At 41.7% G+C, this 23,345-nt stretch overlaps 1 long non-coding RNA gene across 3 annotated transcripts in view; it reads left to right on the top strand.

The window, feature by feature from the left end:
* The first annotated feature begins 250 nt into the window (after positions 1–250).
* The window catches only part of LOC117201423 (uncharacterized), a 147,676-nt gene continuing 124,581 nt past the window's right edge, over positions 251–23,345 (top strand). The window contains exons 1-2 of one of the 3 annotated variants that reach the window (XR_007470422.1): positions 251–1,537; positions 9,402–9,540. This is a non-coding gene — a long non-coding RNA (uncharacterized LOC117201423). The remainder of the gene's footprint in view (positions 1,538–9,401; positions 9,541–23,345) is intronic. The other 2 variants (XR_004483437.2, XR_004483436.2) reach the window with 2 other exon arrangements.

Here is a 23,345-nt window from a genome sequence, read left to right as displayed (position 1 = left end):
TGAGGGTTATTGATTAGAGCCAGCGCCCGCGCCGCGCCGCGCCTGCGCCTCTGCTCGCTGGCTGAGAAGGGCGCGCTGCCCCGGCCACAGCGCACCACTCGCCTGGCGCGGCGCTAGCTCCTCCGAGGGGAACTAAAAATAAGGCTCATCAAAACCCTCAGAGACGTCCCCAGACCCAGGAGACCGCACAACCACGCTGCCGACGTCCCAGGCCTCGCCCCACCCTGCCTGGGGAGCCTGAGGTGCACCGCAGAGCCCGGACACAGCGTGCGCGGCGTGTGCGCATGTGTGCATGCGTGAGCGTGCGTGTGCGTGCGGATTCGCCGCGGGCCGTCAGTCCCAGTAGCCGCGGGAGACGGGCAGTGTCTGGAGGAGGGGGCAGGAGGCCGTTTTTGTCTTCTATAGCTTCGAATCAAGACTCTCCTTTTAAAAATCGGTTAAAGAACAAAGTGAGTGAAAACCTAAGCGCCCCCCCTCCCTCCGCAGGAAGCTCTAGTTCCGGGGCTGCGCGGGCCCCGTTTCTCCGGGGGTTAGCGCACGGGAGTTGGGCGCCCACCGCGTCTGCTGCTGAGGTCGGGCGGCCGCATCCCGGGGCACCTGGGCCTCTTCGTGGCTCCTGGACTCCACAGCGCAGGCCTCCTCTCGCGCTCGGCTCGGCAATCCCGGGCCCCTGACCTCTGTAGCCGAGCCGCCCACCGCTTCCTCCCCAGAGGGCGTAAACCCGAATCCACTCTGGACTCGGGCCTCGGCCTGCGCCTTGGCCGGCGGACCGCCCGGCTCTGAGGATTCTGGGCGATGGGGAGGCGGGCTGAGCTCCCCTCCTGACGGGATTCCGCACGCATCTGTTTCGGGACCCTGGCCGTGTCCCGGCCTTAACCTCCTCAGCGTTACAACGGGGATAATAAACCTTGCTGGCTCGCCCGCCAGGTGGTGGCTGGATAATATATTCCGGTGGAGGACTGAGGAGGGTTGGCAAAGACTGTCGACTATTCCGCTGGGTGGCCGTTCACAGCCCTCCCAGATTGGAGGGTGGAGGGCGGGGGTAGTTCAGCCCCCGGCCTGCGACCTCCCGGAAGAAAGGGGCTTGTGGTCGTTTAGGTTGCGCAGAGCCCGCCACGCTTCCGGCTGGGGCACGTGGCGCCCTTGGGGACCTTCGGCCTCACTGTCCCGAGCTCGGCCTGGGGCGGAGCAGCCTTCTCGGCACCCTGTACTCGGCTCTGCGCGGACCCCACCGTCTCGCCGAGGGCAGCAGCCGTAGGAGACTCCGGAACTTCTGGCCAGAGCAGGAGCTGAGCGTCCCCGACTGAACCCAGGCAGAAAGGGAAGCCCTGTAGGTTGTCCTGATCTGCGGACGCAGTGGAGGCGACCCTGAGTCTTGCAGGGAAACCAACCCCAGAGAAGACATTGGCCTCTGATGGTCAGACCTCCGCGGAGAGTATCAAAGAAGGAAGTCCCACCAACTCTTCACAAAACTATAAAACCATCTAAAAAAAGTAAGCGTCCATATGGATTGAGGGAAACAGTTGAGAATTAAAAGGTAAATAGAAGGAGAAACTTGAAAGGAATATTAATGTACATTTTGTTTGCACCTGAGTTCAGGTTAACCCTCAAACAAAAAAGGACTTAAATTTCCCCAGGCCCTGGGCCTGCTAGCGCGTAGTTGCCAGGCCAGTTCCCGTGACCTGTTACCATTATCAGTGCGCCAGATAAGAGGGCGAGGAATGAACTTCTCGTTGTCATTTCCATTTATAACTGCAGGGCACGCTACTGATGAACTTTCTTGACTTTTCTCATTAGTGAGGTTCTCTTGGGTTTTTTGTTGCTGTTTGTTTTGTTGTTTAGAAAGGCACATTTCACAAGTTTGTAAGTAGGTCAACTGTTGCAAACTGTCCCATCTTGAATCATATAGCAGAGGAAAAAATGAATACAAAATAACCTGTATATGGGGGTAGTGAGCTAAGATGGCTATGGGCTTTCAGTTGCATAGTTATTTCTAAGAAGACTTCATTTGAAAAAATGAAAAACATTTTGGGGCAGTTACAGTTACATTAGTACATGTTGTGGAAATAAGCTTGCAGTTAGAGAAAAATTATTAGAAACAGCTGTGATGTTAATGTTTCAAAACCCAAAGTGCTCAGTACGCTCAGTATCTACTTTTCATAATTTTTTCTTGTGCATCCAAATAGTGCACTACTCTGTGTGTAATATAAGACACTTGTTTAATAAAGCAAATGATTGTCTGTGTCAGGGAGATTTGGTCCTCTTTCCCTCTCCCAGTCCATGTGCAGAGCAGATCAAAGACCTGATTACCTCTGTCTTTCCAAAGGCACCAGATGGTATCTAGATTTTTTTTCAGATATTTTAGCAATATAATTCAAAGGACTAAAGAATGTGTGTGATGCTACAGATGAAAGCTGTACCCAGGTAAATTATTTTTTAAATTAATGTCATGCCTACTAAATGTTATTCCACTAAAGTTTTGAGGAGTCTCATGAGAATATATATAATGAGTAAATATATAAATGGCAAGTAAAGATTAGAACCAAGTAAAATAGAAATCACAATCCAGAATCAAGATAAGAAGACAATAACTCTGATATGCATGTGGAGTACTACACAGTTATTAAACAGGAACTTTGGATTTGTCTCCAAGCTTCCTAGCAGCAAGGGTAAAGAGCAAAACAAGATCCTTATAGTGCACAGGGAGAAATCTAATCAGTTCCTTATAGTAAGCAATAGTTCCCTAAAATGATAATGATGATGATAGTAACGATGCTAGCAGCAGCAGCTGTTCCATTTGGGAGATCAACTGCCCTTCCCCTCCCTGCCTCCCAACACATTCAGATACTCTTCTTGGGTTGTTTTTACTTTGTTACAGTTAGGCTAAAAGCTGCGTCTCTGCATAGAGGCAGTTTAGCATCTGGAAGGAACTTTGGAATCAGAGACAGCTGAATTCAGTACTGGCTTTTGCACTTAGGGTTCTGCTGTAACCCTTGGCAAGGCATTTAATCTCTCTCTCTGAGACCCAGTTTTCTTTATAAAGTGGAGACAGTTTATCCCATCGGCTTATAGGAGATAGTTTTCTACATCCTGACACTAAGAAACTCTTGGTGTGAGGCTGTTGCTGTTTTTATTTTCCTTCACATAACACAAATGTTAGTTTCCTTTCTCCTTTTCCACAGCTACACAGCATTCAATGCCACTTCTACTTTTGGGCCTCAGAGCAAATGAGAATGCCAGGCTTTAGACTTGAAGACCTGTCAGTACAGTTATATGAGCAAGGTCCCTGAGGTCCTTTACTCTCCCTACTTACCTGTAGTATTTTTCTGGGGAGAGAAGGGGGTATTGGTAAGATGGACCTTGTCTTAAACCAGCAAGTGTAAAAGGGCGTCAGTCCCTGCGGCTGCAGGTGGGTTCTATACAGCAGCTGCACTCCTAGTCACCAGTGGGGATGGCAACTGTCTGGATGACCTTGATAATGAGGTGAGTCATTCCATGAATGAGTTCCAGGAGAAGGCAGGTAGATCTCTTGAGTATTTTTTTGGAGGGAAAAAGAGCACTACAGTTGTGCAGGCGACTATAGAAAGTCAGTAATCTCGTAAGTATTGAGGATTTGGTGCAGGAGCGAAATACAAGGTGAGCCTCCCCTTTCCCCCATCCTCCCTCACCCTGCCTCTTACTGTGTAGAGCTTCTAAACTGAGTACTTGCGAAGAATCCAGTAGTGGCTCTAGGTTTTATGGAGACAGGTTCTCTGTCCTGGATCCACCACCTAAGACTATCCAGGCAGTTGGAAACTCTCACCTTTCTCCTGCTAAAGCTTGCAGGTTGATAACGGGTTAAATATCAATCTAGTGTATCTAAGTCTTTGTATTTTCCAAGTTAGTTGTATCTTAGAAAAGAATGAAGGTGTATATGTGCATGTGTGACCTGTTCTACAAGATTGTAAGCTTCCCAAGGTCAAAAACGTCATGGTGTTTGTGCATTGACTGAATTTGGAACAGCAGATCGTTTGTTTCAGGTTGAGGTGGCCCCAAGACTAAGATGCCAAGAAGCACACTTGTGCTTGTTGTTTGTGGAGTACAGGCCAAATGATCCAGAAAAAATCTCCAGCTTCTGTCCTTAGCAAATGCACAGAATATGGCAGAAGGGAAGCAGCCTTATGATGGCTTTTTGGATTTTTTCCCAGCTAATGAGGTGCATAGTGGGTATCGAGCAGTGTGGTGTGCAGCCAGTAGTGGGGTCCACCTGGCCCTGGGAAGGGGTTTAGAGAGGCCTACCTGTTCCTGTGGCATGGATTTCGTGGCCACGTTTGCCCACTCTCTGAAGCTCTCTCAGGGGAAGGGAAAGAAGGAGTGAGAAGACAGCTATACTCTGTTAAAGTATATGAATCTGAATTCCTCTGCTGGTTTTAATGGATTCCAGAATTAAGGCTGAAGGCAGAACCAGTAGACTGTTTTCTAGAACAATGCTGTGAGAGAAGGATACAGTAAGTTCTCACAATAAGGCATTTCCTTGCTTCCTCTATCAATTGGGTCGTTGAGCCTACAGCCCAGCCCATCCCTCCGTCCTCTATGCTTACCTTTAACTGGAGCTCCTCCGAGCAGCCCTTCATGCTGTGGCCCGCCCAGAGCCTCAGCCTGGGCCAGCTGGTACAGCACTCCTGCATTTCCTCCCTGGAAAACTGGTGCTTCTAGAGCTTCTGCTACTATTGCTTGCAGCCACCAAGTTGCTAAACTTGCCTGTTGCCTTGGTTACTGATACTATCTCCACAGTCACCCCAGCTTCCCATCGCTGGGCCTGCATACATGCTTGGGTATTAGATGTTGGAGGCCCTGCTAAAGTGCTTCCTTCTTGCCTGTGTCAGATTGGGCTGGGATGGTCCAGATCACTTGTCTTTTCTTCCTGCTGTGGATTCTTCTGGTTCTTCCTTCGCTCCCTTCACCCACACAGCCGTAAAAGTGAGCTACTGCACTCTGGCCATTCCTTCTAAAGGTCCCCTCTTTGACTGGCAGGCCCAAAGGTATGGAATGGTACTTCCTGTGCACCTCTCCTTGTAGCTGCAGGAAGTACCCATGTACCCACATGTGAAGGCTGGTTGCTGGTCCCCTTCAGGCCAGTTAGGTTTCCTTGAGTTCACTTGAACGCACATTCATCCCCATCCATTTGTGGTGCATTTATCATATAAGTTTCAGGCTTATTTATTTTAGAAAATTTCAACATTGTAGAAGTTACGTATTAGTCATGGAAAGTAATGCTAACTGCTATATCATACAATCCTTGAATAACAGTGGAATAACGCAATACTAGTTTACTTCTCACTTACTTAAGAGGCCCACGTGGGTCAGGTGGCATCTTTCCTCCAGTTGGTGACTCAGGCACCCAGGCTGACTCCTTGTAGCTATGCTATTTGGAACTTGACTTCCAAGTTTGCCGTGGAAACAGAAGAATGTATGGGGGAAGCACACCTATTCTTAATGACCTCAGCTTTGAAGTGACACTTATGACCTCTGTTCACACCGGAAGGCAATCCCAAAGCCCCTTGTACCTGCAAAGGAATCTGGAGAATATAGTATTTTTTCCCCAGGAAAATAGAAGTAAATTTGATTTTTCTCTGTTACAAGTTTTGAAGGGAAACCCCACTCTTTTCTGTATAAGGGAATGTCCAAGGCTAGTATGCTCCAGACTCAAAAGGACAGAGAAAATAGAATGCACTGTTTAATCAGGTATAAAAACTAAGATGAGTACTATAGGCCAATATTTGGTTTTTGCTTTTACGGAGCTGATTCAAGGACAAAGTTCTCTTTGAGGTCAGGGAGAATTACATTCCATGGAATTGAAACAAGGTGTCTGGAGGAAAATGAGGATGTGACGAGCCAAAGGATCTCCACTTATTGTGGAAACAGCTGTATCAGTGTTAAAAGCCCTAAATCCATCTATTACAGATCTCCATAGTGTTTTTATTGCCAGAGTAGTTTCCAGTGACTTGGAACTTGGGAAGGTTTAGCCAACAAGCTATAGTGATATTCCAAAATCCAGGAATTAATCATGTCTTTTCTGGCCTTTTACTTTTAGTCCTAATAGATGCTATCAGCACTCTCCCTTCCTTCTCTGTCTTGGTTAACATTTTATTTGTACCTTTAATGATTTAACAGATGTCAAACTTTGTTAGGGGTTTGACAAGGGTTGTGCTTGAACGTCCTTGCCCGGGGCCGGTTCGTTTATGAGGGGATAACAGACCACTGATGTCATTTTCATGTGCTTTGATGGAAGTTTTAGTGTCCCAACTCCCCTTTGGACAGAGTTTTACACTTCTAAAGTGGTTGCAGCCTTCTTGTTAAGTTCTTTTCCCAACACACTCTTGCATTTTACTTTCTCACTGAACAGTATATTGTAATACCATTTAGGATAGTTGGTTCAACACCAGTATGCTCAAATTTTCCAGATGAGAAGTATAGTTAAGAGAAGAAAACTCTAAATGTCCTCTTTTTTAAGAGAGATGATGGACATCACACATTGATCTGTAGTTCTGGTCTTCGAAGGGACTAGAAAAACCTTTGTGCTGTCTGTTCTTAGAATAGTTGCATTTATTGTTTAAAATAGCCTGACTTATTATTTTCATTCCTGAACTTATGTGTGAGGAGGTCTTAGAAGTCCTGCCAGAACTTTAGAAGCCACTTGGTTAATGCTCACTGGACAGATTCAAAGCACCTAAGGAAGGCTCTGGCCAAAGAGAGAAGCTAAATGGGGATCCCTTGAGTGCCAGGAGACATATGTCATGAACTATACTGATCGTGGAGAAGACCTGGCCTTTACCTTCAGTAGTTTATAGCTAAATGAACTGTGTGAAAAATCAAAAATAAATTAACTGTATTAATAGGGCAGGAAAAGCATGGTCAGAGGCAAACCAATGATAATACCTAAAGGAAATGAAGGTGAAAATATTTGGCTGGTATTCTTTCATGCAGAAATATTTTTTAAAAATGCCCAAATAGGAGTCAGGGTCAAGTGAAGGAATAAGAGTTGAGAGGTTGTTTCTGGTGCAGATCCTTTAACTTACTGCCTATATGACTTTGAGGGAAGTTCTTTAACTTTTAGGCGCCTCTGTTTCCTCATCCAAGAAATAGAGTAATGTGGACCCTGGCAAACACATGAACTGATTGTGGATCAGATGAGACAGTATATTTGAAAGTGCTTTAAAACGGTAAAGTGCTGTGCAGGTAGCTTCCCAACCCCACATCCACACACAAACTGTTGTGGCTCTTCATTGCGGCACAAGGAAAGGATCCCACAGGAAACAGCATTTCTGGGTGGAGGTGGTGTGGAGGTGATCGTTTTTTTGGTATGTTGTTTGGCACCATAAGTACATGTAAAAACAGTAATGTTGGTAGAGACCATTTTTTCCCCAAAAGTTCACTTCCAGCTGCTAAAATCATTTGCTACGTGAATGGAAACATAAGTACGGTAGTATGTGGCACTTGGTGATGGCTCCAAATCAATTCTTTGACAATCAATTTGCCAAAGTACCAATTGCTGGAAACCGTCAGGTATATATCTTTTACCAGGGTGGAGAAGGTTTGTAAAGAGCCTTTTCACCAGCAGAAGTAGAGGCAGGGCCAGGGCATATACCTGCAGAAATAGAAAAGGCTGCAAAGAGTGTTTAAAGGAAAGCTCGTCCATCCACATCTTCAATGCTGAGCGCTGGAGAATTGCTTCAGCATCTGAAGTGTGAATCACATGGGAAATTGATAACTGAGCCGCCCTCTCCAGTCATTTGTGAAAACTACTGGTGCGAACAATCACCAAAACTCAGCTTTTGAAAAAATTCAACAATAACTCAGTGAATCGGTCATTCAGAAACTTTGTCAGACCAGTAAGGGGTGACCATTGATCACTGATTCAAACGAGAGTGGGTTGGATCTAAATTGCTTTCCGTATCCGTGTGTGTGTGTGTGTGTGTGTGTGTGTGTGTGTGTGTATGTGTGTGTGTTTTGAGGAAGGGGGGAGCACTGCAGTAGTGGCATTTAGGTAATGGAGATTTTCAGAGCTCGATGAGAGATAGACTCATAGTTTTCTATAGTTTATTCAGTTCGGAGCAGGATCCAGAATAGTATTGAGGGTAAGGTAGGAGCGGAGGCAAATGCTGGGGGTGAAACGGCTCTTGGAACCCATGTGTACAGGGCCCGTCCCATGAACACTGGAGTTCAGACACAAAGAAGCCAATCAGATTTCAGAAGCACCTACAGTTGGTTTAGAGCTGTGGTTAGGGAATGGCTCTGGAGCCCTTCAGGTGGTCAGAGATGTGGGCTGGTGACATCAGTGTCAGCATCTGAGAGCAACAAAGGACCAAAGCAGCCAGTGCTGAGCCAGAGGTCAGGAACCCCAAGTTCTGGCCCCAGTGTTTCAAACTCTTTGTGCAGGATTATTTTTTTGAATGTCAACCCATTTTGGATTGACATATGGTCCTGGTGTACATGACACGCACTCAGCTTGTGCCACATGTGACTTACCAGGTGAATTAGATGACACACAAACTGGTTTACACTCTGTTCAACGAGATGAGTATACTACTGATCGTGGGCTTGCATGTCACAGAAATATCAAATTACTGTAAGTTTTTAAGTGTTTATTTTGTTTTTGATCTTATTTTTGTGAACTGATAACAGACTTTCAGTGGAGTGCATGGTCTCCAAGTTGTTGTCTGTTTTGACACTTTGTAAATGCAGGTGTGGGAGGGGCACTAACCTTTCAAATACAGTGCTGCTTCCTTTATGGGTCATTATTGGAGAATGAGAATGTGAAACTTAATATAGGTGAATGCTTCAGAAAACAGAAGCTTAAAATACTGGTTAAAAGGAGACTGGTTGTTTTGCGACCTCCATTTCTTCTTCTCCTTAGTATTAGAACCCATACTCTTTGGTTGGACTCATGACCCTTGGAATAAAAACTACATTTCTCAGCTTCCTTGTAGCAAGGTGTGGTCATTTGCTAAATTCTGGACAGTAGCATGTAAGCAGAGGTGGTGTGGCAACTTCTGGGAAGCCTGAAAGGGAAAGCCCTGGAATGTGGACATAATTGCTGGGGCTCCAACACTGCTATGCTTGGCTGCTTTGGGAGTGCAGGCCCTGTAAAGCACAGCAACAGGACAGATGGAGCCTCAGCCCCTCTCTCCGTGGACTCAGTGTGGCACATCAGCCCCAGCTGCAGTGTCAGACGGATGTGAGACAAGGAAATTAGATTCCATAGTTTTCAGTGGTGTTTTATTTGCTGAACCCAGTCCTTAATATAAGTATAATTTTAAAATCCTGATATTTGTATTAAAATATTTATTTAACAAAACACAGTTTATTTCCCTAATCCTTAAATAGTTCAAAATGTGATTTAATCTCTTTATGATTAACAGGCATCACGACACAGGGCTATGATTATATATGCCATCGTCCAGGAGACCACAACTACTTGCTTATGAGGACCGCGCTTATAAGATTGTTTTCCTCGTCAGCTCTACCACTTCTTACTTTCAGTGTGCGTGCATCTACAAGGTAGGACTATATTCCTTTAAATTTTTTCTGCTTCCAGATGGCTGCAACATGGAAACCAAAAGTATTAAAGTTGGGTTAGATCAATTCCACCTCTATTTATTAAACACCTACTTACATGCCAAGCACTGAACTGGATGCCAGGCATCCACATATGAACTAATACAATCCTCAGTCTCAAGTTGTTTAAAATCCAGTGGGGCGTTATGAGTGCCATCAACAAAGTATTCTAGGAGCATTAAAGAGGAAGCTATTACTTTTGTCTGGTTTGGGAGCAAGGTTGTTAGGAGGGTTGGGAGATGTGCCCAGAAAAGGTAACATTGGAGCTGGGTGCTGATGTAGGATGTTACCCGAGGAAGAAGTTGTTGATAAAGTCACTCCACATAGGGACATAGCTCAGGAGAGCCATAGCAGAGTGACAGTGGATGTCACATTGGTGAAGTAGCCCAAGGAGGTGGAGGCATGTAGTTGGAAAGGGAAGTTGAAGGCACATTTAGATGGATTTTGAATGGTTTATTTAAGAGTTTGGTCTTTGTGGGCAATTGGGAGCCATTGAAGTGTGTTGTTTGTTATTTGTGTGTTTTTAAGCAGGGCAAGGATGTGACAAAATATCTAATCTTAGGGAAATAATGTCAGACAACTCTGAAAGAAAAATTGAGTGGGAAAAAGAATAGGAAAAAAAGGTAGGAATCTACTGCAGTATAATTTATACTACAATCTATTACATTATAGATCAGAACAGGACCCAAGACATTGGCTACGAGGAAGGGGGATGCTTGTGAGACACGTTTTTAAAGAAGCAAAAGACTTGCTGGGGGAAGGTTGGTTGTATCTATGTATGTGGGATAAGGAAAGGGAGTCAGTTACAGTTTCAGTGAGACTGACGACACTTTTAACTGCGATGAGATGAGGAAGGTGATTTTAATCAATCAGATTGTGTTGAGATAAAATCTAAAGAACATCAAGTTTTACATCATTTACAAATTTTAATTATCTGCTCCCTAGGGCAAGGGCTGTGTTTATCTCTTTTCCTGTGGTGTCCCCAACAAACGGTGTTTGACTATGACCACTGCACAGTATCAAATATATATTGAGATAATGACTAAATAATTCAACTAATGGAAAGGTCTAGGGAATAGATAGGTATTTGGAAGTCAGCAGTATATGTGTGATGTTTGGGTCTGTGGGAATTGAAGAAATGAACAATCAAAAGCTTAAAGAGAGGTGAAAAGAGAATTTAGGAACCTTAGGAAATCTCATATAGGAATAAAGAGGAGAGGTAGTGAGGATGTATCAGAATGGGTGATCAGATAACAACATGTTCTAGAAAACAATACAGTTTTAAGATTGAGACAGTGGTGAATTCTATTAAATGCCACCACAGAGTAAAGTTTCATGAGGACTAAGCTCACTGGTAGATTTGGAATTAAGAATGACAGAGACCATTTAGAGAGCAATTTCTGTAGAGTGACGATTCTCAAACTTCAGTGTGCATCCGAATCATCAGGAGGGCTTGTTTGGTAGGTCTGGGATATTTGCATTTTTAACAAGTTGCCAGGTAATTCTACACTGTTGCTGATCCAGGATCATGCTTGAAGAACTACTGCTATAGTAAGAGAGAAAATGATCAGATTATTTGGGGATGAAAGAGACTTTCCTAAAGGAAGAATTCCTGGAAAGATGGGAAAAAAAAAAAAAAGCCCACTCTCCTCACTAATTAAGACTTCATCACCTCCTGGTGGAAAAGCAATAGAATAGATTTTTCTTAAATATTTAAAGCTGAAGAACTTTTGTCAAGACATGCAACCTCTTTGAACTTCTGTTTCCTATTCTGTATAAATAGGAGTAGTAATAAAACCTACCTCTATGCATTGTTCTTAGGAGTAAATGAAGCATCAGTGTTGTGATAGCATTCACCTATGTTTAGTGCTCAAATAAATGTTGAATCTGAGCATATACACTGTTTATCAAAGGCCAAAAAGCCTATACATAAATGCATCTGTTAACAATAAAAACTGCCTCTACAAACTTCCAGCAGTCCTCCAAAATATTTTTTTATAATTGGCACTCCAGTGCCATCTATAAATTATAAATTGAGCAAATATAAAAGGCTTGATGACTGTTTTCAGGGACAGTGGAATTTAATACCACAAAGCTTTTTCCTTCTTTCTCTTTAAATATGTGCTGTTCCAAAATTTCCATCTCCCGAAATTTTTTCCTCTGGTCACTTTTAAAAATAAACATTTAAATTAACCATTCAACATTTCTTTCATTAATGTGATGAGTGAATATAAATCATTAAAACATGTTTGAGGAAAGACTACAAAAATCTATTCAAATAAAGATGTGAATGTTTGCTAAAGAATTTAATAGGAAGCCAAAACAAACTCTGTCAATATTCTTTATTAAACAAGTGAAGTATTCCTTTAAGTCACCCTATATTTAAATAATGAATCCACAAGACTAGGTAAACAAACCGGGACTTTGAGAATTAAAATTTAAATTTGTCTTACAAATATTCTAATCCAGTAATTATACTTAGGTAGGCAATAGTTACCAAGTGTGGTGTTTTATGGCTATATAATAATAATATTTTAAGATTGTGTCTGTATATTAAGAAAAGGAAAATATTTATGATAATATCAACTTCATATAATTGTTCTGAGCATTAAATTAAATGATATACATAAAATCTTTAGATTACTTGGAATAGATTAAACACAATAATAACAGCAATAATATACATAATAGCTACCACTATTTTTGTCTGAAATTATGGTCAAGTTGTTACCACATTAGCCTAGTTTAATCACTATTACATTATTATGTAGTATATATTATCATTAGCCTCATTTTACAGATGAGGAAATTAAACCTTAGTGAGGAAGTAATATCCCAAGTACCACAGCTAGTAAGTGGTGGAGGCAGTGTTAGAACCCAGGCTCTCTACCTCTAGAGCTCTCCCTCTCCCCTGCAAAACCACTACTATACAACACCTCCATGTGTTGGTGCATATAGTATTGTGAATCTAATAGAAATGTTGATGAGGGAAGGCATGATACTGAATGTGTATCCAATGCATTTAATTTGAAGGATTTAATTATAAAGCATGTTGACGTTAACTTGAATGCAGGAAATGTGTCTAAAAGAAGACTGTGATCATGTAGAGAGTTACCAAAACATGCAAATAAAATGCTATACACGTTTAGCAAATCACATCTCTGATAAGGGGCTTGTATCTAGAATAGGTAAAGAACTCTTACTACTCAGTAACAAAAAGACAAATAACCCAATTAAAAACTGAGCAAATAATCTGAATAGACATTTCTCCAAAGAAGTTATATAAATGGCCAATAAGCACAAGAAACAGTGCTGGATATCATTGGCCATGAGGGAAATGCAAATCAAAAACACGAGATACCATTTCACACCTACTAGGATGGCTAGAATAAAGAAGTCAGATACACTCATACACTGCTAGTGGGAATGTAAAATAGTATGCAGCCATTTTGGAAAATAGTCTGGCAGTTCCTTAAATGAGTAAACATAGAGTTACCACATGACCCAGCAATTCCACTCCTAGATATATACCCAAGAGAAATGAAAACATGTGCCCATCCAGAAACTTGCATATAAATGTTTGTAGCAGCATTATTGATAATAGCCAAAAGGTGAAAACAACCCAAATATTCATCAACTGATGAATAGATAAATAAAATGTGGTATATCCATATAATGGAATGTTATTTGGCCATAAAAAGGAATGAAGTATTGATATATGCTACAACATGAATGAACCTTAAAAACATTATGCCAAGTGAAAGAAGCCATACAAAAATCAATGGCATTTCTGTATGGTAACAACAAACTGTCTGAAAAAGAAGTAATGAAAACTATCTCACTTGCATAGCATAAAAAACAAGAAAATACTTAAGAATAAATTTAACAAAGGAGGTGAAAGATCCGTGTGCTGAAAACTATAAGACTGTGATGAAAGAAATTGAAGAAGACACAAGTAAATGGAAAGATATCCCATGTTTATGGATTGGAAGAATTAATATTGCTAAAATGTCCACAATACCCAAAGCCATCTATAGATTCAATGCAATCTCCATCAAAATTCCAATGGCATTTTTCAGAGAAATAGAAAAAAACTATCCTAAAATTTGTATGGAACCATAAAAGACCCCAAAGAGCCAAAGCAATCTTGAGAAAGAAGAACATAGCTGGAGGCATCACATTTCCTGATTTCAAACTATATTACAGAGCTATAGTATTCAAAACAGTATAGTAGTGGCAAAAACAGGCATACAGACAAATGGAACAAAATCAAGAGCCCAGAAATAAACCCTCACATAAACAGTCAACTAATATTTGACAAGAGAGCCAAGAATATCCAATGGAGAAATTAGTCTCTTTAGCAAATGGTGTTGAGAAAACTGGATATTCACTTGCAAAAAAAAAAAAATGAAATGAAATTGGACCCCTATCTTACACTACTCACAAAAAATAACTCGAATTAAAGGCTTAAATGCAATACCTGAAACCATAAAACTACTACAAAAAAACATTGGAAAAATTCCTCGACATTGATCTTGGCAATGATTTTTCGGATATGACACAAAAAGCACAAGCAACAACAGCAAAAATGAGTGGCACTACATCAAACTAAAAAGTTTCTGCATAGCAAAAGAAACAGTCAACAAAATGAAAAGGCAACCTGTGTAATGGTAGAAAATATTTACGAACCATATAAATAATAAGGGGTTAATATACAGAACATATAAGGAACTCATACAATTCAATACCAAAAAAACCTCCAAATAATCCAAATAAAAATGGACAAAGGACCTAAACAGACATTTTCCCAAAGAATACAAATGTCTAACAAGTACCTGAAAAGGTGCTCAACATCACTAATCATCAGGGAAATGCAAATCAAAATCACAATGAGATATCGCCTCACATCTATTAGAATGGCTCTTATCAGAAAGTTAAGTGTTGGAGGGGATATGGAGAAAAGGGAACCCTTGTGCATCATTTTTGGGAATATAAATTGATGCAGCCACTGTGGAAAACAGTATGGAGGTTCCTCAAAAAATTAAAAATAGAACTACCATATGATACAACAATCCCACTTCTGAGGGTATATCCAAAGGAAATGAAATCAGTACCTCCAAGAGATATTTGCACTTCCGTGTTCATTGCAGGATATTCATAATAGCCAAGACATGAAGTGTCAGCAGAGGAAAGGATAAAGAGGATGTGATATATATATACATATCACATACATATACACACACACATACATGCACATACTGGAATATTATTCAGCCTATAAAAAAAGGAAATCCTGTCATTTGTGACAATGTGTGTATGCCTTGAGGGCTTATGCTAAGAGAAATAAGTCAGAGAAGGACAAATACTGTATGATCTCACTTGTATGTGGAATCTAAGCCAAACTCATAGAAACAAAGAGTAGATTGGTGGTTGCAAGGGCAATATTTATTACTGAAATTTCTGAGAAAAACCTTAAATGGAGGCATGTAATTAAATTAGGGTACACAATTATCATAGAATAGTATTCACCTGTTAAATGAAACGTACAGTGACTATTTAGCAACATGAACAGATTATTATAATGTCATATTAAGCAAAACAAATAAGTAAACTTCAGAAACAAAATCCCTACCAGAATGCAAACTTAAATCAACTGCCTAAAATTATTGTATATATATGATCAAGCGTTAGGTGGAGACACAGAAAAATTGAAAGTTTGATTTGTTGGAAGAGAGGAACTGTAGGTAAATATTTTTATTTTCTTTCCATTTTTATCAATATAATGGGCAAAAAATAGGAGATATATGGTGCAGTGGAGAAAAAGTGCTGTCAGTTGCACTTAGCAAAGCTGACTGCTACGGCAATGGGTGAAGTAAAATAAGAGTTAAGATATTAAGTGAATCATTAGAGATGTCTGATACAGTTTATCAAATATTAGTTTAAATTAAAACTTTTGTAAAAAATGTTCAAGGCACTTTAGGAAGGTTTTACCTTATTGTTCAACTCCTTGCCCCAAGTTTGGGAAAGGAATTGCTGTAGGAGATGCCATCCTACCACTGTGTCCCCAGAGGTGGACACATAAGAACTAAGTGCTGAAATCAGGAGTTCTCACATAAGACCAGAGGAAGATGGTACATAGAAACCAAGGAAGTGAATAAACCCATGCATGAATGCTGAGCCCATCAAGCTGGGAGATGGGACCAACGGACTGTAAAACCAAAGGTGCCAAAGTTGGATATGGAACCAGAAGTAAGAGTAAGTGCAAGAAAGCCAGAAACAGACATCCTGATGTTTCATAGTAATCTGAGATGATTTTTAAAATTTTCATGCTACTTAGTGTGTAGAAAACTGGAAAGAGCATCACTCTCAAACTTACAACAGAAACAATGACAATAACAAAAAGCCAGATAATCTGAAAAATCATGATTTTTCATGAAACCATCAGAAAGTTGAGATCACAGGGCAACCAACTCATCCAAAATCTTAGGAAGCACAGGTACCTCCAAGGAGAGGCAAAACAGGAGCAATTAGGGCTTACCTGGGGCTGGTGCTACCAGACGCCACACAAACTGGTAGGAAAAATTCTGCTAAAAACTTTCACAAATTGCTTAAGGCCAAATGGGGGCCAGCATGAAAATATAGAATGCCTGCAAGTGGCAGACACAAGGAGAAATAGCGCCATTTTCAGGCTCTTCTCCGCAGATCTCAAGGGGTGCTCACCAAGAACAGTGAAGGTAGGATGAGAGTACCAAGAAAGCCATCCTAGGATCTGGGAGAGGGGGAGAGCATCCACAGTAAGAAGGTCAAGAAGACCAGCCTGCGTCCTTCTCTCCTATTTTTTTCCTAAGAGACAAAAGTCCTAAGCTACTGGGGGAAGGGCAGTGACCCCTGTGGCACTTAGGGTATTGGTGAAGACACATGGAAGCTGGCGGCAGGGAACCGAGAAATCTTCTCTATCTCTGAGGGAGGTACAAGAACACTCCTGGTCCTAGACCATTAGAGGTCTTCTACAGCTGGGGACAGGGCAGGATCACAAGGGGGCCCCACCAGTACAACCCAGGGACATAATTCCTGTTTAAAACTAAAGCTTAATCAGAGCAACACAGTAAACATCCCACCTCCTCTTCCCAAAACAGAGACTAAGAATCTTTAAGCAATAGCTGATAGCAGTCTACTGCTGGAAGAGGGGCTGGACAGTGCAGGGACACCTGTCTGAGGCATAGGAACAAAGACCTAAAGCTGAGGAAAACTTTTTTTTCCTCAGATACTGAGGAAAACCCTCTGACAAACCAGCCACTACAATAAGCACAAAGTAATTCTATGGGAATTTGAAACGTATGGCGCACTGAGAATAACCTTAGCATCAGCATCCCCCGACCCATTTAAATTTCTGACTAGATTGAGTCAAACTCCCCTCCCCCACACTAAAGTCCTAACAGAAGAAGTGGTATGAATATTTTCATACATAAAATCTATTTACCTTGGTCTCTACTGCACAAGATGTAAGGCATACAAGGAAGCAAGAAAAAATATAACACAATTTCAAGAGACAAAGAAATTAATAGACTAGACTCAGATATAACACAGGTATTGGAACTATCAGACAGGAAATTTAAAATATCTATTGCTAATACATCAAAGGATCTAATGGAAAAGGTAGACAATATGCATGATTAGATGGGTAATATCAGAAGAGAGATGGATGGGGCTTCCCTGGTGGCGCAGTGGTTGAGAGTCCGCCTGCCGATGCAGGGGACATGGGTTCGTGCCCCAGTCCGGGAAGATTCCACATGCCGCGGAGCGGCTAGGCCTGTGAGCCATGGCCGCTGAGCCTGCGCATCTGGAGCCTGTGCTCCGCGGCGGGAGAGGCCACAACAGTGAGAGGCCCGCGTACCACAAAAAAATAAAAATAAATTAAAATAAAATAAAAGCAGCATGATGTGATGGAAAGAGATAGAGTTTGGCAGAAAAATAGATCTGGATTTGATTCCTAGTCCTGCTACTTACTGCTGTGTAATTGTGCAGGTTTATTTCTCTGAGCCTCAACTTTCTCATTTGCTAAAGCGGGCTTTGTAACATTTCACATTTTTGTAGTAATTAAATGAGATAATGAGATCATTTTTGCAAAATATTTGACATAGTATAAATGCTCCATGAATCAAAACAATTGTCTTATTTTATTTTTTCTGAACAGCACCTGGCATGTAACCCAGAACATTTTAGGTATTCAGTAAATGCTGGTTAAAGAAATAAAAGCTACAGAATCAGCAAACTGCTTTCTCCTCATGATGGGTTCCCTAAGTAGGCTTTCCTAACATCTTTCCTGTCCTTCGTATAAATGCACTGATTACCTGTGCGTAAGCAGTATACTGTACTTCTAATAGTAAATCACTGAATTAGGATTTTGCCATAAATCAGTCTCATGACTTACAGTTATATGAGTTTTCCAAAAGTCTGATCACTAGAGAAGATCACTGATGTTTCCCCTTGAAGCTCTGCTGATCAAATGTATTAGAATATAAAGGCTGCCTGAAGCTCTTTCTTCTCCTCCAGGTCTTCTCTGAATTTGAGGGAGCCTGGGCTACTTTTGAGACTTGCAGTGTATAAACCAATAAAGTGCCAAATGGAGTTAAAATCGTGTGGTATATTTTAAATGTTTACATGAAGTAAAGTAGAGCTTTTAACCCTCAAAATAGAATGTATTATGTTCCCTTTTGACTGTAAGCTGTCAGAGGTCTGAACATGAGGCCCATCATGACTGTAGGGCTGGGGCAAATGGACCTCGGGGTTCAACTCCTCTGAGCCTGGCCCTGCTCAACTCATAAGACTTCTAACTTGTTGGCACTTTAAAGCATTTTTCAACAACTGTTTTATGCTTCTGAGAAGTAGTTCTACACTTCCATAAAGCGCACCTGGAAATACCGGTGCATTTTGGATAATAGCTCTCATATTTCAAAATTAGACCTGATAACTTACTCAGTGTGGAATGAGAAAAACAGACGCTCAGCCAGAAGAAATTCTGTAAAATGCAGTTTAGGTTGATATGCCTAAAACCATGCATAGGTAATAAGTAGTATCATCCAACTTGGGGGAATATGTTTTGGAACTAAATGCTATTCTTTTTTCTTAAGTTTAAAGAAATGATTTACATAGGAGGCATTAAAAGTATATATATCAGTGGGAGCTTTTTATTATGGGTTGATATAAATTATCCTTGGAGTCCTCTAGAACTAACATACTTTGAAATAATATTTATGAGAGTGCCCGTGGCCACAAAATTGTGTAATAAAGACTATAAGGGACCATAGGCACAGCATTTTGTTGTAGACAGGGGTTCAGAATGTCTCCCTTGTGATTTTCTACAGTTGAGCATCCTTCTGGCTATCAGAATTCTATTTCTATTGACTGCTATTTATAGAGCAGTATATTGTGTCAGGCCTCTGCTATGAGCATTCACTTAAGACTCCTTAAGAATGGTTACCTGATAATTGTGGAATGTTTTTGAATGGATACACTATCATATTTTATTCTCACTCTGACCCTGTGAGGTATGTATTATAAACTCAACTGTGAAGATGAGAAGCTGCAGTCAAGTAACTAGTGATTAGTGGAGTTAAGATTTATTTTTGCATCATCTATGCTGAGATGTCTGGAGGGCCAACCGTATTCATTGTGCTGTGGTCACTTTATATAAGGGATTTGAGCATCTGTGGATTTTGGTATCTGTAGGGGCTCCCAGAAGGGTGACTAAGTGGGCAGCTTTGATCCAGCTGAACTTAAGTGGTCAGGATATTGTTATTCCATAGTATCTGTTCTGTATCAGAGACTGAGGTAGACATTGGTTTATGTTGTTTCTAAATCTTAAACCAGTGATGTTTCCCTGGAAACCTGGGCCAAGCCTTCCATGAGGTGTTTAGATTGTATTTTAATTATTTGTTTTTCTGTTTTTAGCTATCCAAGGGCAAAGATCATGTCTTATAATGGGAAGCAGCATGATATGATGAAAGGAGCTCAAGTTTTGCAGTTAAACAGACTGTCCCATTTTATGGGCAGTGAAACAGGATTAATAAGATGAAGTGACTTGTCCATAGTCACACTGCTGTGAAGTGGTAGAGCCTGGATGAGAATACAAGTTAGTATAGTTCAACAGCCACCTTCATCCTTCTTTCCCTCCCACCCCTGAACAATGTTGAAGGATGGAACAATGATGGTGCTGTTGTTTGGTCCTAATGTATAGTTGGATCCTTTCTGCACTGGTTAAGACATATATCTGGATTTATTGATGTCTCATATTTTTACACTTCGAACCTGGGCAGACTAAATCAGACAGTGGAAACAGGTACAAAAGGATAACCACCGTATTCGTTGCTGTGTAGAGATGTTTGAAGGTTCAATCACTTATATTAATTGTGCTGTAATGCATGGCTTTCTATAAGCAGGACACTTGGATCCTGGCTGTAGCTTTGATTGCAGCAGCTCCTTCCAGATGGCAAGACCAGGCTTGTGTGGCTTGAGAAGTAGTACAAGATCTGACCTAAGGTAGTTTCTGAGGTTGAGCTACAGCTGACCACACTGCCATGTTAGAGCCTTCTTCTCTCTGGCACATGGTAGACATAATTCTGTGGAACCTGCTAAAGTGATGCTTTGAGCGGAGAGTAAAGAACCGTGTTACCTAAAGGGACTTTTGGCAGACTTGACCCCTCTGTGGAAAGTGAGCCAGGTGCCAGGCTCCGGCCGTACCCACAGTCAATAGTTCTGCTTTTGATAGGTCATCTGACCTTCTGTGGAGATGACTGTGCCGAGGATTCCATCCAGAATAGACTGAAAGCTGATGTTTCAGTCTGGTTACAGAGCAGTGACTGCACAGACTGGTTCTCGCTGGGTGGTCTGGAGCAGGGTATTGTTCCAGTTCAAAAGGATAAATTGGAAATGTGCCTACATACACATTCATGAAACAGTCTAATGTGTTCTGGAAGAAATCGCTCATAGAGTGCTGCATTCTGAGGAACTGGTACTCAATCCAAACATCAACACAGAATATTTAAATTTATTAAATTATTTATTCTTTCATTCATCAAGTATTTATGGGCTGCCAACCGTGTGCCAAGCACTATTCTAAATTACAGAGGCTCAAAGATGAATGAGATACAATCCCTGCCCTTGAGGAACTCACAGCGTAGTGGGGAGACAGATACAATAATGGGCAGTGATAAAACAAGGTGAGAGATTATTGGCAAGTATAAAACTGCAGGAGATATTACTGGAGCAGCAAGAAAGGACCTCTAAACTAGCCTGGTGTGTGGGTGGGGTTTCAGGGAGACTTCCTGGAAAAGGTAGCTCTTGTGTTGAGTCTTGAAATAGATGCTATAGTATACCTGGCAAAATATAGGGTGAATAATAGTCCGTGTAGAGGAGCTTGGAGCAGTAAAGCACCAAGCAGCAATGTGCCTCTTTGGAGAATGTTGCGGAGTGTATTGCTGATGGAGCACAGTTAGGATGATTATAATATGTCCAGAAGGTAATCTTCTTTATCTAAAATCATACCCATATTGCTCTCTCTAGTTCTAATTTGGTATGATCTATAGGTTTCAATAACTTGAGTGATAAATTAGAGTTCAAATGATGAAATTTGAGTGCCCAATAATCATTACAACAAAATAACAACATGTGCTCTGTTTCTGTGTAAAGATGCCCAAGGCTTAGTGGGAGACATCTAGTTTCTGCAAGGACCAGACTGCCAAATTCAACAGAAATATAACTGGGAACACCATCCCTGTATCTTTTAGGTTTTAATAGTGGCACTAATCTCCACCATCCCTCCTGGTATGTGATATTGTTTTTGATTTACTGTCTTGGTCTTTAGAGACAAGAGCAGTTTCAAAGGTTTCTATTTGGTCTTCCCTACTATGATAGGTCTTACTCCATAAGCTGAGGACCCAATATGGGGGTTACTTTAATTGCTTAACATGTCAATTCCAATTATAAGGTAGAGAATTAAGGAAATGACCACTGGGTAGGTCTCTAAAACTTGTAAGCCAGACTTTAGCCATAACTGCATTTATTACCTGTCGTCTATAAGCCCCCAATCTAGCAGGGGTACCATGATGATGCTTTGGGCCTCTGGGATTCACTGTCAATTCAGACTCTGAATCCAGTAGCCTCAATATGTCTGGGTATTCCCCTTTCCCCAGTATATCCAGTCACCCAAGTATATGCCCATAGATCCCATTGGGGAAGAACAGGGAAAATCATTACAATATGTCCTTATAGCAGTGTTGTAGTGTTCTTTCAAGGGACCCTTTCAAGTCAAGGGATTCTGGATCTGAAAACTGAGCAAGGGATTGGTACTTCTTTTCTGATTGTAGAAGTAAAGCAGCATCCTTGTCGCTCAGTGGTCTATTTTGCCCCTACAGACGCCACCATGTTATGTTAACCATCTCTGCAGTTCCCTGTGCGTCAAGACCTCTTGGCTACCCCTCTGGTCTTGCATGTAATAATTATGGTAACTGGCCTCTGGTGGGTAAGGACCCCCATGAGGCCTCTAGTACTTTGGGGCTGAATGTTATTGAGCTCAGCTCTCTGGTTGCCTCCCCTACAGTGAGCCCAGCCTACAGAGAAGGGCCACCATGAATATTTACTGTTGCTCACGCCCCTCCCACCATTGCCATTTTAATGGCCTTAGTGAGTGATACGTTCTGTTCTCTCGACCTCACTGGGGAACATAATCTTCTGGCCTTTTAATATATTCATTCCACCATGTCCACTTCCCTCAGCCTCTTTATTTCTTCCTCTACCATCAGCCAAGGCAACCCAAGCATTTCCATTTCTCTCAGCATTGGCCGTAGTTTTTTAGAAGCCTCTAAGAGCTACTCTAGCAGTGAGTTTGTTGCATCACCTGGGATCCTTACCATGATATTAAATGTAAATATACTGGCTTGGACAATAAATGTTTTTGCTCATTTAATCTTACATTCTGGATTATTTGATGTACATTCTGGATACTTGTATCAGTCTAGGTCTAGTCAGGAAACAGAAACTACAGTGTAATATGAACAAGGGATTTTTAATATAAATAATGATTAAACCATATAAGGGATGCAATAACTATAGGGGTGCAAAAAGAACCCTAAAGGAACCCCTCGGACTAAGGAAGCATACCCGTGGAAGGAACAGCTTGGAACGGAGGCTCCGTCCCCAAGGCCAGGCTTCAGACCTCACTGTGGTAGGTGTGGTTACAATTGATGGTTGAGATGTTTGCTGGGTTTCTTGGGTCAGAGTTGGTCTGCCATTGTCAGGCAGTAGGACGTAACTCTTTGGAGTGTAGGTAAGCTGAAGCTGGTGGGTAGGCACGAAGAAGGAGTTGGGGTGCCACTTCCAGTGCAAGTCCTGGAGTGCACCAGTGTTGATGATAGGGCAACTGCAGCGAGGTGGTCACCAGGCCCAGGCAAGGGCTGTGGGGTCACCAGTGGAAGCTGTTCAGCTCCATATACACTCTTGTACACCCGTGAGAACTCCCATGCAACAACCGTACCACTCCCTATTTCTTCCTAACGAGATAGAGCTATCTTCCTCACAAGTAAAGAAATTCTCACCCTTCCCCCAAATGAGAAGACACACAGTTCCAACAGTCTGAAGGGGCTCTGCAGAACCAGCGTCTTTAGGGGCATCCATCCAGATGGCCTCGTGCCATATTTCAGGGGCTCAGTTTTTCCCAGCCAGGGTTCTTAGCCTAACCGAGTGAGCATTCA

Source organism: Orcinus orca, chromosome 12 (assembly GCF_937001465.1).
Source record: "Orcinus orca chromosome 12, mOrcOrc1.1, whole genome shotgun sequence".
Classification (NCBI taxonomy): domain Eukaryota; kingdom Metazoa; phylum Chordata; class Mammalia; order Artiodactyla; family Delphinidae; genus Orcinus; species Orcinus orca.
The sequence above is the reverse complement of the archived record's forward strand: the minus strand, read 5'-3'. Positions and strand labels throughout refer to the sequence as shown.